Source organism: Benincasa hispida, chromosome 2, assembly GCF_027475165.1.
Source record: "Benincasa hispida cultivar pf3 chromosome 2, pf3_genome.v1.1, whole genome shotgun sequence".
In the NCBI taxonomy this organism is placed as follows: Eukaryota; Viridiplantae; Streptophyta; class Magnoliopsida; order Cucurbitales; family Cucurbitaceae; genus Benincasa; species Benincasa hispida.
The window spans coordinates 69,395,056-69,415,518 of record NC_143479.1 but is presented as its reverse complement, the minus strand read 5'-3'; the positions used below and the strand labels follow the sequence as shown (position 1 = coordinate 69,415,518).

Here is a 20,463-nt window from a genome sequence, read left to right as displayed (position 1 = left end):
ATTGCGATTTTAGTTTCTTCCTTATATACTAGTTAGATGGAAAGAACTTATGTAAATTCAAATGATCAATAACAACATGATTCATTTAGATCTTGGTATTGATTCACAATACATATTTGATTGAAAATCATACTAAAGTGTTTAAACTAACCTTATTGCTAGTACGCAAAAGGTTGTATTATTTATCATTTCACATGGTATTACATAGTATTCAACATTTAACACGGAACTAAAACATAAAGTGTTTAAACTTACCCTTCTTACTTGGAAATAAAAGGACCTATTATTTATCATTTCATTCTGTTACTTTATATTAATCTCTTAACATATTATTCTCAGGCTCATTTTTATGCGTTCACCACAAGGGCTCTTATGATAATCCCCGACTTCCAATTTGTTTCAAGTTGAGACAGCGGAAATCGGACGAACCCACTACTCCCAAGTAAGAATTTTTCTATCAAGATATTGAACCACACATTTCTTGGCTTATTCTGTAGTATTTCTTGAGACTCCATGGTCCCATCTGGCATCACGATTTTCTTGTTAACAGCAAGATCCCATCCACTGGCATTATCTTTCAACATCACCTCCATATTTACTGTGTACCAAGTATTTTGTTTGAAACTAGAAGAACTCATGTCCAAAAAACAATCAAACCAAGATACCTGAAGAAGCTATGCTTCTTCGATTGTGTAACTGCAAGTTTTTAAACACCATAATGAGAGAGATTACATTGAGTAAAGGCAACTTTTTTTTTTCTCCAAAGTCGACCAAACGCGTTCTTACCAAATTATATTATTTTTCCTCCTCTTGTTTTAGGGATAAAACTAATTTCATTTTTTTCAAAAACATCCTATTTTATTTAATTTATTTAGAATTAAATCAAAAGTATTAAACTTATTCCAAATTAAACTTGAGCATATGTTTTTATATCTCATAATAATATAATATAGCATAAGACATGAGATTATTTTTAAATAAAGAAAAATGAACCAACTTATTTATAAATATAGAAAAATGACACCGTCTATCAATAATAGACCGCGATAGACTTCTATCATTAGGTGATAAAAGTCTAACACGATCTTTCGCTCATTGATGCATAATGAAATTAATAATTAGTTTATATTGTTATGAACCAAGAACAAAAGAGTAAACAATAATGAAAGATTTTGGTAATGAACAAATAAAATTTGGGTTTAAGATTATACCCGCAACGTTCCACCTTGTTCTATTTCCAATATTCATTGTTCCATTTCCAAATAAGGATCTATTAGATAGGGAATCCAAATTCTATTTTATACTTTTAGATTCACTTGTTCTACAAATATACATTTAGTAGATAATCTAGATTATGTAATTTAAAACTGTTTCAGTATTTTCTTATCCAAATAGTCCAATTTCTAGAAATAATATTTTTATGTTTTCATGGTTTTCATATTTTGAATTTGAAATTTTAACATTCTGAATAATTGTTTAAATTTGAAATCAATTTATGAATATGATTCCAAACACATATCTCTAAACACCGAGTACAATTCTGTATTCATCAAATCCATTTTTTTCAAATTGCCTATCAGACAGTATAACAACAATTTTAAAGAATAATAAATATAGCAAAATATATTAAAAATAGACTTTATCTTGCTCGACTTCTATTAATGACATAGTAAATTTTGTTATATTTGTAATTTTTTTTATTGTGTTATATTTACTAATACTTTGGGCCTAATTGCTATATTTATAACTGCCTTTAAATCTTAAATGTTTAATTGAAACTTATTATTAAAATTACAATATAAATTTATTTTATAAGACTTGCAGTGGTAATATATAAAAAAAATAATGGATTGATAAATTGGAATCTATGCCAGAGTAGTTTCTATTCACAAGTATGTACTAAATTAATACAATTAAGTATTTCATTCGAAAGCGTAATTAATTAATACTATATTAACATAGATTAGTTAACTTGAATAATTAAAATATACTTATTTATTCAGTTATATAAAATTTATTAATTAAAATCATCTAATATATATAAATATCATTCATTTCTATTTACTCGGATAACATTCAAAAGTAGAATATAAAATTGTATTATATGATTCCAATATGTTTTATTTCCCAGAAATTTTATCCTAAAAAATCTCTTGGTCGTGAGCATATATTGACCCAACAAAACCGTTTTGACCCTTAAGCATTAGATTATTACCGTTATGCCCATTGGTGTCTCCCTCTCCTCTCTTCCCATTATCTTGGTTATATCATGTTAATTTAAAAGTTGAAACATTGATGAGTGACTTTTCATCTTTCTCTTTATTTTATTTAAAAAAAGTATCTAAATGGGAATCTATTCCATTTAATTAAAAATATATTTGGAGTAAAAGTTAGAATGAATTATATAAAAATTAAAAGGAAAAACTATTGAATATGAACGGTCCATACATTATCAAAACTTTATTTGATTTGAAGTTTATACTCATTTTACAAACCCATGCCAATTCCTTTACCATACATATTATATATATATATTTTTTCACTTTAGTGAATTCAATTTTACCTTTCAACTTTTTATGTGATTTTCTTTAGTTGCGAATAAATAAAACAAAAACTAATAATAAAAGAATGATGTAGTAGTAAATATAGCAATAAATGTCAAAGTATCAACAGGTAGCTCAATGCAAAAGAAATTTTGCTATGTATTAGCATATATACTAATGATAGGCTTTATCGCTAATAGGAGTCCATCAACAACTAAGTCTATCATTGAGACACTTTGCTATGTTTTTATTATTTTTTTGAAAAGTTGCTATAGACTTAAATATGATACTAAATTCCAAAGAATCAACAAATATGGCCCATTGCAAAAAAAAAAAAAAATAGATATAGAAAAATTAAGATTTAATTCTCGAAGTCTACTATTGATAGGCTATATCGTTAATAGGAGTATATTAGCAATAAAGTTCATCATTGACACACTTTTCTGTGTTTGTATTTAAAAAATATATATATTGACAAACACTTAATTATTAGCCCTAAAAACGCTACCTATTGCAATTACCTTAAGAAAATATATCTAAATAATAAAATAATATATATTAATAGTTGAGAAGTAATATTGTTTGGATGAGATTTACATCGATTAATTAATATTGTTTGTTTATATTCTTCTCATAGGAAAAGGGTATGTAAGTTAGCCTTGGATTCTATGTGTTTCTTTTCATTCATTTAGGCTTAGGTATGATTTAAAATATTTTCATCCAATTTTTCTATCGATTTGAAGCCAATATCATGCATAATGGTATCCTTTTCAATGAGGTCAATATTTTCCAATGATGGTTGTACAAATCAAATGAAATAAATGACAAGCTAACAAAATTTTTAATAGGATTAAATTGATTTTTAATGTATGTAGACCAAATCGTTATTAATGAAAATGTAGGAACCAAATGTATACACTTTATGAAACTTGAGATACAAAAAAGAATTCTTAACCTTTTGTTTCTTTTTATTTTTTATGTTGTGTTTTTTTTTTTTTTTATTCTTATTATATAACTTTCTACCCGCCTTCACCTCCCACATGCACTCGAGTTATCCTACTTTGCATACTATCTAAATATCGCAATACAAAATTGTACATGCATGTTATAATTGTACTCGATATCTTTAAGATGTTGATTTAAGAATATCTTACTATCTAAGATTATGAATTTACTCGCTTTATCATTGAAACTTTTGTTTTCGTCTTGAATAACAGTAAAATATGAAAGAGATGGATCTCAATGGGTGGTTGGAAAAATAGTCACCAAAATTCTCCATAAACATATATTGAATCGAATATTAATAAAAGTGTATGTATTGTGTTTCAAATTTTTTATATGAATGTTGGCATTATTATAGACTTAAATACGACAACAGGAAAGTGCTATGGTACAATCAAGAGTACTGCGATTTTAGTTTCTTCCTTATATACTAGTTAGATGGAAAGAACTTATGTAAATTCAAATGATCAATAACAACATGATTCATTTAGATCTTGGTATTGATTCACAATACATATTTGATTGAAAATCATACTAAAGTGTTTAAACTAACCTTATTGCTAGTACGCAAAAGGTTGTATTATTTATCATTTCACATGGTATTACATAGTATTCAACATTTAACACATAACTAAAACATAAAGTGTTTAAACTTACCCTTCTTACTTGGAAATAAAAGGACCTATTATTTATCATTTCATTCTGTTACTTTATATTAATCTCTTAACATATTATTCTCAGGCTCATTTTTATGCGTTCACCACAAGGGCTCTTATGATAATCCCCGACTTCCAATTTGTTTCAAGTTGAGACAGCTGAAATCGGACCATCCCACTACTCCCAAGTAAGAATTTTCCTATCGAGATATTGAACCACACATTTCTTGGCTTATCCTGTAGTATTTCTTGAGACTCCACGGTCCCATCTGGCGTCACGATTTTCTTGTTAACAGGAAGATCCCATCCACTGGCATTATCTTTCAACATCACCTCCATATTTACTGTGTACCAAGTATTTTGTTTGAAACTAGAAGAACTCATGTCCAAAAAACAATCAAACCAAGATACCTGAAGAAGCTATGCTTCTTCGATTGTGTAACTGCAAGTTTTTAAACACCATAATGAGAGAGATTACATTGAGTAAAGGCAACTTTTTTTTTTCTCCAAAGTCGACCAAACGCGTTCTTACCAAATTATATTATTTTTCCTCCTCTTGTTTTAGGGATAAAACTAATTTCATTTTTTTCAAAAACATCCTATTTTATTTAATTTATTTAGAATTAAATCAAAAGTATTAAACTTATTCCAAATTAAACTTGAGCATATGTTTTTATATCTCATAATAATATAATATAGCATAAGACATGAGATTATTTTTAAATAAAGAAAAATGAACCAACTTATTTATAAATATAGAAAAATGACACCGTCTATCAATAATAGACCGCGATAGACTTCTATCATTAGGTGATAAAAGTCTAACACGATCTTTCGCTCATTGATGCATAATGAAATTAATAATTAGTTTATATTGTTATGAACCAAGAACAAAAGAGTAAACAATAATGAAAGATTTTGGTAATGAACAAATAAAATTTGGGTTTAAGATTATACCCGCAACGTTCCACCTTGTTCCATTTCCAATATTCATTGTTATCACTCCATGCAATTGTGAGAGCTCTCGAAAATACCAAAAATTGTGTGCTCATTGTTTTCTCTTTGGTTTGCCACTAAAAGGATTGGACTTTGGAGGAGAGATGTGGGAATAAGTAAATCCACTACTCTTTTATACTCACACATATGGGTATTTTAGACCTTTCTAAAAGTAAGAATTTTTTGTATCCCTTATCCTTTCTTTCTTTATCTTTAATGTATCTTGTTTTTATCACCTTATTTTCTTTCGATATATCAATTTAATTTACTTGTAAATTATTTTAAATTTTAGTATACTTACAAAGGGTATTACTTTAAGAGCGATAATAAATAAGGATCTATTAGATAGGTAATCCAAATTCTATTTTATACTTTTAGATTCACTTGTTCTGCAAATATACATTTAGTAGATAATTTAGATTATGTAATTTAAAATTGTTTCAGTATTTTCTTATCCAAATAGTCCAATTTCTAAAAATAATATTTTTATGTTTTCATGATATTTTGAATTTGAAATTTTAACATTCTGAATAATTGTTTAAATTTGAAATCAATTTATGAATATGATTCCAAACACATATCTCTAAACACCAAGTACAACTCTGTATTCATCGAATCCATTTTTTTCAAATTGCCTATCAGACAGTATAACAACAATTTTAAAGAATGATAAATATAGCAAAATATATTAAAAATAGACTTTATCTTGCTCGACTTCTATTAATGACATAGTAAATTTTGTTATATTTGTAAATTTTTTTTATTGTGTTATATTTACTAATACTTTGGGCCTAATTGCTATATTTACAACTGCCTTTAAATCTTAAATGTTTAATTGAAACTTATTATTAAAACTTCAATATAAATTTATTTTATAAGACTTGCAGTGGTAATATATAAAAACAATAATGGATTGATTAATTGGAATCTATGCCAGAGTAGTTTCTATTCACAAGTATGTACTAAATTAATACAATTAAATATTTCATTAGAAAGCGTAATTAATTAATACTATATTAACATAGATTAGTTAACTTGAATAATTAAAATATATTTATTTATTCAGTTATATAAAATTTATTCATTAAAATCATCTAATATATATAACTATCATTCATTTCTATTTACTCGGATAACATTCAAAAGTAGAATATAAAATTGTATTATATGATTCCAATATGTTTTATTTCCCAGAAATTTTATCCTAAAAAATCTCTTGGTCGTGAGCATATATTGACCCAACAAAACCGTTTTGACCCTTAAGCATTAGATTATTACCGTTATGCCCATTGGTGTCTCCCTCTCCTCTCTTCCCATTATCTTGGTTATATCATGTTAATTTAAAAGTTGAAACATTGATGAGTGACTTTTCATCTTTCTCTTTATTTTATTTAAAAAAAGTATCTAAATGGGAATCTATTCCATTTAATTAAAAATATATTTGGAGTAAAAGTTAGAATGAATTATATAGAAATTAAAAGGAAAAACTATTGAATATGAACGGTCCATACATTATCTAAACTTTATTTGATTTGAAGTTTATACTCATTTTACAAACCCATGCCAATTCCTTTACCATACATATTATATATTTTTTTATTCACTTTAGTGAATTCAATTTCACCTTTCAACTTTTTATGTGATTTTCTTTAGTTGCGAATAAATAAAACAAAAACTAATAATAAAAGAATGATGTAGTAGTAAATATAGCAATAAATGTCAGAGTATCAACAGGTAGCTCAATGCAAAAGAAATTTTGCTATGTATTAGCATATATACTAATGATAGACTTTATCGCTAATAGGAGTCTATCAACAACTAAGTCTATCATTGAGACACTTTGCTATGTTTTTATTATTTTTTTGAAACGTTGCTATAGACTTAAATATGATACTAAATTCCAAAGAATCAACAAATATGGCCCATTGCAAAAAAAAAAAAAATAGATATAGAAAAATTAAGATTTAATTCTCGAAGTCTACTATTGATAGGCTATATCGTTAATAGGAGTATATTAGCAATAAAGTTCATCATTGACACACTTTTCTGTGTTTGTATTTAAAAAAAATATATATTGACAAACACTTAATTATTAGCCCTAAAAACGCTACCTATTGCAATTACCTTAAGAAAATATATCTAAATAATAAAATAATATATATTAATAGTTGAGAAGTAATATTGTTTGGATGAGATTTACATCGATTAATTAATATTGTTTGTTTATATTCTTCTCATAGGAAAAGGGTATGTAAGTTAGCCTTGGATTCTATGTGTTTCTTTTCATTCATTGAGGCTTAGGTATGATTTAAAATATTTTCATCCAATTTTTCTATCAATTTGAAGCCAATATCATGCATAATGGTATCCTTTTCAATGAGGTCAATATTTTCCAATGATGGTTGTACAAATCAAATGAAATAAATGACAAGCTAACAAAATTTTTAATAGGATTAAATTGAGTTTTAAAGTATGTAGACCAAATCGTTATTAATGAAAATGTAGGAACCAAATGTATACACTATGAAACTTGAGAGACAAAAAAGAATTCTTAACCTTTTGTTTCTTTTTATTTTTTATGTTGTGTTTTTTTTTTATTCTTATTATATAACTTTCTACCCGCCTTCACCTCCCACATGCGCTCGAGTTATTCTACTTTGCATACTATCTAAACTTGCGGACTTGTCTATGTTTGCATCTTAATATGCATCCTCAATCTTTTCTCTAAAAAATGCTTTTTGGAGTCACGAGCTCATTACATGGTCAACAAACTTTCTTGTATATGTTCTGCAAGATGTATTATGATGGACCACTAGTCTATATGTAAACATTATTATCTAGTACATTTCTGTCTCTTTTATGTGGCAAGTAATACTATGAATGACTTTTGTTTAATCTCAATGTATGTGAAAACTTTAGATTTCTTTAATATTGTTGATATGGGTTCAATTTTAGGTTATATTCTGGTCAAAGTTTTTTTTAAAAAAAGCAATTAGTGGAATATATTAAAAAACTAGGCCCGATCTCCGGACGAAGGCATCGGGAGTAGGCATATCTCTTGAAGAACTACAAGGCATCAAGATATTGAAAAAGGAAATCCAGTCATGTAACAAACTCCCAACGGCATCTACACCGTCAGGAGAGGTGTAACAACCGTTGATGAAACGTTGACCCCGGAGGAGATCCTATCTATCAACGAGGTATAGACATCGTTGGGAGTTAGGATAAACTCTCGACGCATAGTTTTCGTACGTCGGGAGAATGTGTCTCTATGCCTATTTTCCAACTATTCTCTGACGAAATATTGTTTGTTGAGAGATTATCTCCCAACGTAGTTTAAGCTATATCTAGACGATGTTATGCATCAGATGAATGTGGTTTTTTCTTGATCTTCAAAAGCGATCATGATCTGGTTATAGCCGGCATACCCATCCAAAAAATAGTAGAAGTCATTTCCAACTAGGTGATCTAGCATTTGGTCTTTAAAAGGCAAAGGGAAATGATCTTTCTAGCAAAGGGAAATGATCTTTCTCTGTTGTCACATTTAATTTGCAATAGTCCATGCAAATTCACCATCCCGTGACGGTCCTTTACAGTATTAGTTCCTTATTTACATTAGGGACTATAGTCATCCCTCCTTTCTTAGGTACACATTGCACGGGGCTGAACCACATGCTGTCGGCTATTGGATAGATGATGCCCGTGTCTAACCACTTGATTATCTCCTTCTTTACGATCTCCTTCATCGTAGGGTTAAGTCTGCACTGATGTTCGATCGATCCTTTGTGATTCTCTTCGTGACGAATTCTATGCATGTAGTATGTGGGCTGATTACTCTAATGTCTTCAAGCGTCTAGCCGATTGCTTTTACATACTTTCTCAGAATGCTCAGCAATAGATTTTCTTAGTCTTCATTAAGTGCAGAGGAAATGATTACAGGTAGCTTTTCATTCTGCCCTAGAAACACATACTTTAGGTGGTTAGGAAGGGTCTTCAGCTCTATTGTTGGTGGTTGTTCCAAGGATGGTTTTGTTGTTTTTCTTTCTTCATTCACTGTCGGCTTATCTTCTTGGGATGCGATCATCTCATCTTCTTTGGTTGTTTTTTCTATGATCGCATTGCATGCTACAATGGATGCAATTACATCCCCATCTTCATTTTCATCTTCAGGCTTCTCTTCGTCATTCAAACTTTGTTCATCGTCAAATTCATTGAGGACTTCTTAATCAAAATATTCGGATAATGTCAAACCTGAGCTTCTATCCATTCACACTTTGCGTGATCTCTCCTTTGTACACATCAATCTGGACGCGACTGATAGATAAAAATGGTCGCCTCAGGATGATGGATACATCTTTGTTTGCTTCGTAGTCCAGGATGATGAAGTCTGCTGGTAATATAAATTTGTCGATTGTAACTAGAACATCCTTCAATTTCCCCTCTGGATGCACAAGAGATCTATCCGCTAATTGGAGAGTCACCATCGTGGGCATGAGTTGTTCTACATTCAGCTGCTTGAAAATTAACAGAGGCATCAAATTAATGCTGGCCCCAAGATCGCATAGCGCTTGACTGATGTATAATCCTCTAATAGAGCAAGGTATAGTGAAACTCCTAGGGTCGCACATTTTCGGTGGGATTATAGATTTTGAGCTCCGTTGTGAACTTACCAGTGCCTCTCTTCTTTGTCACCATATCCTTTAGAAACTTCGCATATACGGGCATCTCCTCAATTTCTTCAGTGAACGGAATGTTAATATGCAACTGTTTTAGTATATCCATGAAACATTGATACTGTACCTCATCATTTTTCTTCTTTTTGAGTCTCTGAGGAAATGGTGGCAGTTGTATTCTTACGGTCCCCTGTTCTTTCGGCTCCAAGGTAGATGCAATCTCTGGTTCCATCGCATCTTTCTTCTCTGTTTCTCCTCGAGCCAATGTAATCAATAGCCCAACAACGCATAGTGGGCAAGTGAACGCAATTAACCAGACGACTACAAGTTATGCTACTTGCAGTGAAGGACACCCAATGGAGGAATGCCCGCGAAACCCACAGTCAGTCTATTTTGTGAAGAATAATCCATTTTCTAACACGTACAACCCTAGGTGGAGAAACCACCCCAACTTCGCGTGGAAAAATCAATACCAAAATTTTCAATCAGTGGCACAAAAAGAAGGGCTACTCAGATTTTTCCCGCGAACCAACAGTCAAACGCATAATCAAGCCAATAGTTCGCAGGCCCGCAATCTTCCTATGTGGAGAGTTTGTTGAAGCAATATATTGAAAAGAACGAAATAGTGCTTCAAAACCAAGCGACGTCTATCTGCAACCTGAAAATTCAAATAGGCCAGATCGCGGGCGAACTCAAGAATAGATCACAAGGGGCCCTGCCGAGTTCAACGAAACTCCCACGCAATCTAGGGGGTAGGGGAAAAGAGCAATGTCAAGTTGTGACGTTGTGGAACGGAAAGACTGTGGCAAGGGAGAAGAAGGAGCCTAGCCAGACTGCTCTCCCTCGGGATGTATTCGGGATCTGTCCGTAAGTAAAAGAGTCTCCGTCGTGGGCGTGAGTTTGCCCATATTCAATCATACAAAGATTGATAGCGGCATTACGTTTATACTCACCCCAAGATCGCCTAGTGCTTGACCAATGTTGACCCCTCCAATTGAGCATGGTATTGTGAAGATTCCTGGGTCACACATTTTTGGTGGGATCATCGTATTTTGTGTTACTACCATTGTAGCGATCTTTCCTTCATCATTCTATTTCTTTTTCAATCTTTGCGGGAATGGTGGTAGATGGACTTCTTCTATCTCGTGTTCTAGAGGCTTGAAGGTGGATGCAACTTCTGGGTTCATCTTCTCAGGCTCTTTTGAATCATATGTCAACGGGTTCTCGGTTGTCACTACATTCAAGTTGGTTGTGATGGGTTCCTCTCCTACTTCTGCTGTCATTTTTCCGCTTAGCAAAGAGACTGCTAAGCATTGTTCCTTTCATGTAGCCCTAGAGTTGCGAGAGAGCTCAGTTGAGCTTGGCAATGCTCTTTGCGATCTATTTTTGAGTTTGCTCGCAATCTGTCATAGCTGAATTTCGAGATTTTGGATGGGCATTGCTTGATTCTGAAGCACTGATTCGTTCTTCTCAATATACTATTTCAACAACCTCTCTAAGGATGAAGATTGTGATGCCTGCGAACTGCTGGTTTGGTTATGCGTTTGACCGTTTGTTTCCGGGAAAAATCCTGGTGGCCCTTCCTTTTGCACCACTGGTTGAAAGCTTTTTTGTTGATTTTTCCTTTTCCATCTGGGGTTGTATGTATCGAAATAGGGGTTATTCTTTATGAAACATATTGACTGCAAATTTCTTGGGCATTCTTCCATCGGATGTGCTTCTCCATAGATGACACAACTTGTGGTTGTTTGAGTAATTGCGTTGACCTGTCCTTTTTGTGTTCTCGTGCTATTAATTGCGATGCCTTGTATCAAACAGATCATCTCATTCATTTTTTTTGTAGGGATGCGATGGCCCCATTGTTTGCGTCATTGTCTTTAATTTTTAATCTTTGATCGCTTTCTTTCCAGTCCTCGTGATTTTTGGATATGCAATTAAGTACATTTTTCGCCTCATCGTAAGTTTTATCAAGCAGACCACCAGCTGCTGCCGCATTGGCAGCCGTCTGCAATGCAAGGTTCAGTATGTGGTAGAAAATCTCCATCTGTAGACAATCTGGCAAGCCGTTACGCGAGCAATCTCTTACCAGCCTCTTAAACCTCGCCCAGGCGTCACTGAGCGATTCGTCAATTTCCTGTTTAAAATTCATAATTAACTTCCTTCTTCTTGCATTCTCCATTGGATGGAAGTATTTCTTCATGAGCTTATCCACTACTTATTCCCACGATGTTATCTCCCCTGGTTCGAGAGAATAGGCCCACTTCCTTGCTTGATCGCATAAGGAAAAAGGGAACAACATTAGTCGAACCTCCTCGGTAGAGATATTTGGGAACACAAAAGTGTTGCATATTTCAATGAAACTCTTGAGATGGACGTGCGGATCCTCGCCATGCCTTCCACCAAACTGTTCTACTGTTTGCATCATCTGCAACATAACCGATTTCATTCCAAACCTCGATTTGTCCAAAGCTAGCCTCATTATTCCTGAGGAGAAATCATATAGGTTGGGTGACGCATAGTCCCGAATGGGTCTATTGCGGTCATTCGCCAGGAGAATGGGGTTGGTCATTATATTATTTGCATTTGTGGCCCTCTCTTTCGGTTGTTCTGCCATTCTTGGAGATCTGTCTTGCTGTTGTTTACGATTGGTTCCCAATCTTCGTTGGAACATTTTTTCAATCTCTTGGTCGTAATTTTCCAGAGATTGAAAGCTACAAAGAAAATGAGAAAATTACCATTAGCACAATGTATTGCGTGTTACTATGTCATGAAATAATGGTAAGAATGTGATGATGGAAAATGTGTTGTGCAAGCAAGTTTTCTCAGCAAGATCCAAGTATAAACCCTACTAAGTTTCCTGGTAAACCTAGGGTCAAACTCAGGGACTAAGGAAAACAATATGCGATTTTAATTTTTAGATCACTTTGTGGTAACAAATAAATCCAGTGGTTGGTTGATTTGTTGTTTACAGTATAAAGTGTATGCAGCGGAGTTGAGAAAAGCGTTAATAATACGAAAGATGTGATGAGTATGCGTGGTAATGGGTTGAGAAGGGGTTTAACTAACACTTCCTAGGATTGCGTTCATGTTATGCGGTCATGCTACATACATACAACAGCAAATCATCTCTCAATGCAAATGCTACGGCTTCTAGTTTTAGAATGCATGTGATATATGCGATGATATCTATAGGACTTATACATAACCCTCTATTCTTGTCTATGCGATGATGATTGACACACACACAAACAAGGCAACCACATACTACTATAACCTATCTCTAGGTTGCATGCGATGCATGTTGACAAATATAGCTTATCTCTAAGTCTCTATCTCTTGCTTATGCAAATCTAATCTTTCTCTCTCGAGTCTAAATTCAAACTAGCTTTCTCAAGTCTTAGGTTCTTTCTTTAGACTCTCTCTCGAGTAGCTCTAAAGGGGTGATGGATGTAACATAAGACAAGATGATCGCATACAATGAAAATCCTAGGTCATGTTAACTAAGTACTTCTCAACCCATTCGATAGTTTTAGCTACTCATGCGTATTTTAAAGAGAGTGAACAGATGTAGAAAAGCAAGTTCCATTCTATATATATATAATCGAAGTACATAATGACAATGCAGAATAAAAATAAAGAGTCTGGTAGCAATTTCTTGCTCCCCAAGGCTTCTACACTGTTCTTCTTCTACTCTGCTCAAAAGATATTCTTTCTTTCGCAAGAGTCAGCCCTCTCTCTATTTTTCCACGCTCTCTAGCACTTTCTCGAGCTGACCAGGATGATCTTTCGACGTATTTTCCCTTCTCTCACTCCCGCCTTTTAAGTATAAGAAAAACTAAGAACAAGGCTAACTATTGTCTATATGGTGAACTCTAAAAACTGGACGAACTCTTTTGATGAAGGTGGCCTTTGGTATTTATAGAGCTTCAGGGTGAGAAGCTTCTTTTCTCTTGTGATTGCACTGATGGGATGTCATTAATTCTCTGTTTGATGCGCCGGATAATTGTCACTGAAAAGTTGAGTGTACTTGCTACAGTATGTCGTTAACGGCTTGTCAACTTAATTCGGAATCGACCGTCATCAGCTTTCTGTCCCATCGTGATTTATTAAGCTTTCACCCAGATGCCCCGGATCTATGCGCCCACCTTTCTTAAGTATATTTTTCATGAGCGCAAATGATCGCATAGCCTTTTGATAAGACAACGGATCCTCAACCTCGCCATCAGATTTATGTCAAATTCCTTCAATTAATGTATCTCATACATCATATCAACTATATCATATATAATTGAACCAGTTTAATTATATCATACATAATTAAACTCCCTTTTGTCAATTTGAACACTTCAAACTGACCCAAAAACTAATTCTCAACTTGAATCCATTTAGCTACCAAGGGGGCCTTATGGAGCTGTAGCTTGAAGCTCCAACGGTACGTGAATAGCTGACTAAACTCTTTAATCATGAGATCCACCATCTGTTAACTGTCGGGCACTCCACTAAAGACTGACAGTTGCACTCTTCTCACCATAGATATATTTTTGTGTCCATCGGATATAACCAGTCAACAGTACGATAACCCTTCATAGATTGCTTGTAAGTATAGCTCGGCCAATTTACCGTTTTGCCCTTGTAGTTACATCTAACTCCTTAAGTTACAACGACAACCAAGGATCTTCGTATATTGGTTTGTGGTTAATAGAAATTAAATATCTCATATTTCATAGATAATAGTGAAGAAAAAATCTTATATTATTACATCACAAGCGTTTGTTCATACAGGTGTTTACAAACTACAAGACCCTATGAGCGTTTAAGGCATCAACTCCAACAATCTGCCACATGTTCTAAAACGAGTGGGTGTATAAGATAAAAACAAGTACAAAACAAAAAACTAGGGCACTAAGGCCCAGTACAAAAACTCCTACTTGCCCTAATCCAGCCGCAGGCGGCCCCATAGACCCATGCTCTGAACATGACCCTAAAAAACTGTAACCGTGAGAGCCTTCGTAAATGGGTCAACCACGTTGTACTCCGAAGCGATCTTTGTGACTATCACGTCGCCTCGATGCACTATCTCGCGGATGAGATGATACTTCTACTCTATATGTTTTTCACCCTTGTGACTCCTCGGCTCCCTGGTGTTCGCCACAACACAACTATTACCACAATAAATGGTGATGGCCCTAGACATGTCTAGAACAATATCCAGATCAGTCAGGAACTTCCTAAGCCAATTGGTTTTCATAGCAGCTTCACAAGCCACTACATACTCGGCCTCCATCGTGGAGTCACCGATGCACCCCTGCTTAGTGCTTCGCCATACTACAGCTCCTCTATTCAGAGTGAACACCAAGCTTGAAGTGGATTTTCGAGAATCCTTATCAGTCTGAAAGTCAGTGTTCGTGTATCCAATAAGGATCAAATCCTTAGATCCATACATGAGCATGTAGCCCCTCATACTCCGATGATACTTAAGGATGTTCTTGACGGCGGTCCAGTGACCCTGTCCTGGATTAGACTGATATCTACTGACTATCCCCACAGTGTAGCAGATGTTCTAGTACACAACATCGCATACATCAAACTACCAACGACAGATGTATAGGGGACCCGTCTCATCTCCTCAACCTCTTGAGGTTTCTTAGGACAAATTTCCTTAGACAATGTAACTCCATGCCTCTTTTGAAGTTCTGCATCAAGTACTTAAGCAACATCTTGTCAATATACGATGCCTAAGACAGTAGTAGAACTTTGTTCTTTTGATCCCGAAAGATCTGAATACTAAAAACAAACTGAGCCTCTCCCAAATCTTTCATTTGGAATTAGGTCGTTAGTCAGTTCTTAACTGATGTCAGTAAACCTACATCATTCCCAATAAGTAGGATATAGTCTACATTCAACACTAGGAAAACTTCTGAACTGTTGATGATTTTCTTGTAGACACAATGCTCATCAATGTTTTGGACAAAGCCATACGATTTGATCACAGTATCAAATCGAATGTTCCAACAGCGAGACGTCGTTTCAGCCCATAAATGGACCGATTCAGTTTTCAAAACTTTTGCTCTTGACCTTGCGCCATGAATCCCTCGAGCTGCACCATATAAATGGTCTCCTCAAGATTACCATTCAGAAAGGCAGTTTTGACATACATTTGTCTTATCTTATAGTCATAATATAAGGCATGGATAGGAGGATGCAGATTGACTTCAACATGGCAATAGGTGAGAAAGTCTCCTCATAGTCAACTCTCTCCACCTGGGTATAACCCACAACTCTTGCTCCAATAACGACTAGCCATCATTGATTTGGCCAAGAGACCCTTAACTTACTTAACAATCTCCTGTAAGTATGACCCGTCATTTTAGGCTCTAGAGGTCCATCTCAAAAAGCCAATTCGAAGAAAAAAAAATCTAATTGGGGCAAAACCTAAAGCAACCCTATCATTTCTAAAGTTCACCTTGATCTTGACCAACTACACAAAACCCATCTGAAGGGGGACGCTCAAAGGCGACATGAGAGAGTACAGAATGATCTCACGGTGTGAACCAATGACAGATACCATAGGACGTATTGACACACACCCTTCACCCACTTACTATAAACACTATCTCTATCCACCTTGATATTGACTCATGCAAACACCATCTGAAGGGGGATGCTCCCAAGACACCACGAGGCCAAACATGAATCTCATGGTGTGAACATACAGGGAGAAACGTGAGTGGAATCATAGATATATCAGATACATCTCTTCCTCCCACTGAGTATTTTATAACCTGGGGTTTAGCTTACTTAGAAAAAATATGACTAAGGATTTTAACTAAGTGACTTTTATGTTTGCCCAAGAGTAACTTTTACCTTGGATAGTTAAACAACTGTTGATCATCATCCATTAAACTCTTTAATGGAGTCTTTGACCAAATTGGCGCATGCTTGTTGAAAATCTATCTAATTCACCTTTCCAGGTAGGTTTCCAGGTAGGGCTGTTATGTTTTCGTCAACTTAAGAACCCTAGCCTAGCCAGAACCCGCCTTAGACAAAAGGTCTCTTATAGATAGGTATAAACAAATTTAATCTTTTATGCCAATCAATTTACTCCTATTAAACCGATTTTAAAAGAATAATCTAGGTTACTAAACTCTTTAGAACAACTTAAACTTAGGTCTATCTCAAACCAATTTTAAAATCCTTTTAAAAAACTTGAGTTCCCCCTAAGTTCGTATGCAACTCTTTCTTATTGATTTTAGTTCTAATTTCCTTTATAACACTTATAAACAGAAAAAACCAAAAATACAATGCTAAGCTAACACATGCAAGGCATTCATAAAGATTATAAACAGCCTAAATGTCATGCTCAATGCATTGTCCATTCATTGCTACTTCTTTTATATAACACTTATACAAAACAGCAATGAAACCAAGCATAACATACTTCCATTCCCTCTTAGACTATAACACTTACAATAAAAGGATGATGCATGATAATGCTCACTGCATGCAAAATATAACTCTTATATTTCATGATGCATGCACATGCTTTCAAGTAATTTCTTCATGCTCGATTATAACATTTATAATACATGATGCATGAATAACTGCACAACCTAAGGTGGGTTTTAAACTATATGTCAAACACTTTTGTATATAAGCACCATACATCACATGTATAATAAATCAATATTGATGAACCGGGTAAAATTGCCTTCAAATCACAAAATTGAAGCTAACTATTACAAAGACAAGGAGTCTCCGGTTCAAACAGGTGAGTTGGGTCTTGAATCACTCGGTCAAAGCATCGTGTCTCCAATCATCGTGTACTTAACTCCCTACGATCGTCTACATGATAAAACAAATGCTTTGCTCTATCACTTACCAACGCTCGCAGAGCTAAACGATCATTTAGCAATTACTACACGATCGTGTACCTTTTGCTAAGCGATGAAGCTTAAGTACGTGATTGCTTAGTGCGCTCCGCACAATGCCCGCCTTCCGTAATTGTCTATACGACTAGGATGCCGTAAACCACCATTGCCTAAGCGATCACTTAGTTAGCGTCTCAGTATAGTATACATACGATCGTGTAGGTAGTAACTAAGTGATGAGGCTTGCTAACTACACGATCGTTTAGCGCGCGCATTTAACTAAACGATGAGCATCACATGCTCCCACTGTGATCGTCTACCTCCAACGCCTTTAACTAAACCGTTTTGACCCTTGAGCATTAGATTATTGCCGTTATGCCCGTTGGTCTCTCCCTCCCCTATCTCCACATTATCTTGGTTATATCATGTTAACTAAAAGTTGAAACATTGATGGATGACTTTTCATCATTCTCTTTATTTTATTAAAAAAATTTATCTAAATGGGAATCTATTCTATTTAATTAAAAATATATTTGGAGTAAAAGTTAGAATGAAGGAAAAACTATTGAATATGAATGGTCTATACATTATCAAAACTTTATTTGATTTGAAGTTTATACTCATTTTACAAACCCATGTAAATTCCTTTACCATACATATTATATTTTTTTTCCACTTTAGTGAATTCAATTTCACCTTTCAACTTTTTCTATGATTTTCATTGGTCACAAATGAATAAAAAAAATTAATAATAAAAGAATGATGTAGCGGTAAATATAGCAATAAATGTCAAAGTATCAATAGATAGCTCTATCCAAAAGAAATTTTGCTATGTATCAGCATATATACTAATGATAGATTATATCACTAATAGGAATGTAAACATAAAATGCGATGATTCTATTTTAGGCATATGCATAACGATATATGATGCATGATACAAGCCCATGTCCTCGACAACGGCGCCATAAACTTGTAAACATAAAATTTATCTTCTTATGTCACACTACGCATTGGTGAATGTGAATATGCATGCGTGATAATGCGCTACAAGCTCATGTTGCCATAAACTTGTAACGGGAAAATGTATGTTCAGCTATGTAATTGCTCATGCACACTTTATGCGATACTACTTCTAGATGTATCTGTTATTAATGAAATGCTTGTAGTATGCTATACGTTGTCACAAGTTTCCTTGTGCTAAAACCAAGTATAATTCCAACGCAATTTTCTCGGTGTGATCTGAGGTCGAACACAGTGATTGTTTTCGTTAATGCGTTACCTTCGTGATATATTTGACCGGTTTTACAATTAATAAAAGAGTGGGCGTTTGTACAAGAAATTAAAGTGCGGTAAAGTAAAGTTGCGATAATAAAGTAAAGTGCGATAAAAATAAACCTAAGCTATTATGATACAAGATAAAGGATATAGGATGCATGATACTGAAGTTGAGACGGATTGTGAAGATTGTACAAAGAATCGTGTTATGCGATGGCAAGTCTTTATGTATGAGTCAGAAATAGAAGGGATAACTAGTATGAACATCGCAAGTACATTCATTGTGTTAACGATATAACTAAGGTTCCGCTTTCCCTTGGCGTAACTTCTCGGTGATCGGCCGCATTCCCACATCTCTGTGGTGAAACAGGGATGAACGTAATGAACTCAAGGTTGCTTCCATCTCTGGAAGTACTTCTTGCTTTAGTTAATGCATTCTTCCAACCTTCTCTCAACAGGCAAAATGGCATCTTCACTTCTTCTCTCACAGGTGAAGATGTTGTCTAGCATGCTTTAGCTAAATATATTTATTTCTTTAGCACAGATTAATTTACTTGCTTAATTCATACTAATCACTAAGGGATTAAGAAAACATCATGAAGAAAGCAAATTATGGAAGAATGGAAATAGACAGAAAGATGGAGATGGAAATGATCATGACATTCAATATTAAAATTTAGCATCTGATACATGGTGTGAATGATAGAGATTAAGAAGATAAGTACAAATGATTATAAAGAGATAGAAACAAATATAGAAGAGTGCCAATGTCTTGACACAGATCTTGATGGTAGATTTGCTTGCCGGCATATGTAATGAATGGAAAGAAGAGCTTCCCTCTCAGGCTTGCTCGTCCGATAGAGTTGATCTTGGTACAGAGCTTCAACGGCGGGGATTGAAAGGATTTTCCCTGAGACTCACCTCTCGGCCTTGTCTCTTAATTCTGGATATACTCCGATCAGCACTCAGTCAGTCTCTCTCTCAATATACAAATATCAAAATATACCCGTATCCATTGTATCTTGCAATGGAATTGCAGATGCTATTTATAGGCTCAGCTTTGACTCTTTGCAGTGTGAACCCCACTTTATTGTTAAGGCAGCTCCAAAAATGATGGAATGAATATTCCTTCTATTACACAATCAATCCCGTCAGAAATGCACAACGGTCAGCTGTACACGCGTCTGAATCCTCTGCAATTGCGTTGCTCTTTTGCATCTTCGATCGTGTGCCTGCATGCGGTGTTATTTTTTATTATCACATGTGGTTGAAGTTAAGCTCTGGATCGACTGTCGCATGCGTCGTCATTGCATTGATCATCTCTTCCTTATTGATTGACAGGCGCAATGTGACGAAGATGCGTTGTTCAGTTTTTCTTTGAGCCACGAACGCAAGCGGTGAAAAAACAGAATGGAAACATCCTTTTCTACCATCGCAATGGTGTTAG

The 20,463-nt window shown here is 34.3% G+C and overlaps 2 pseudogenes across 2 annotated transcripts; both read right to left on the bottom strand.

Annotated features, from left to right (window-relative positions):
- Nucleotides 1–62: 62 nt before the first annotated feature.
- Nucleotides 63–4,136, bottom strand: LOC150038128 (lectin pseudogene; annotated as a pseudogene). Its single transcript, XR_016527706.1, has 2 exons — nucleotides 4,099–4,136; nucleotides 63–696 (listed from the first exon to the last, which is right to left on the bottom strand). The product of XR_016527706.1 is annotated as a lectin pseudogene (transcript).
- Nucleotides 4,081–5,043, bottom strand: LOC150038127 (lectin pseudogene; annotated as a pseudogene). Its single transcript, XR_016527705.1, has 2 exons — nucleotides 5,030–5,043; nucleotides 4,081–4,643 (listed from the first exon to the last, which is right to left on the bottom strand). The product of XR_016527705.1 is annotated as a lectin pseudogene (transcript).
- Nucleotides 5,044–20,463: the final 15,420 nt, after the last annotated feature.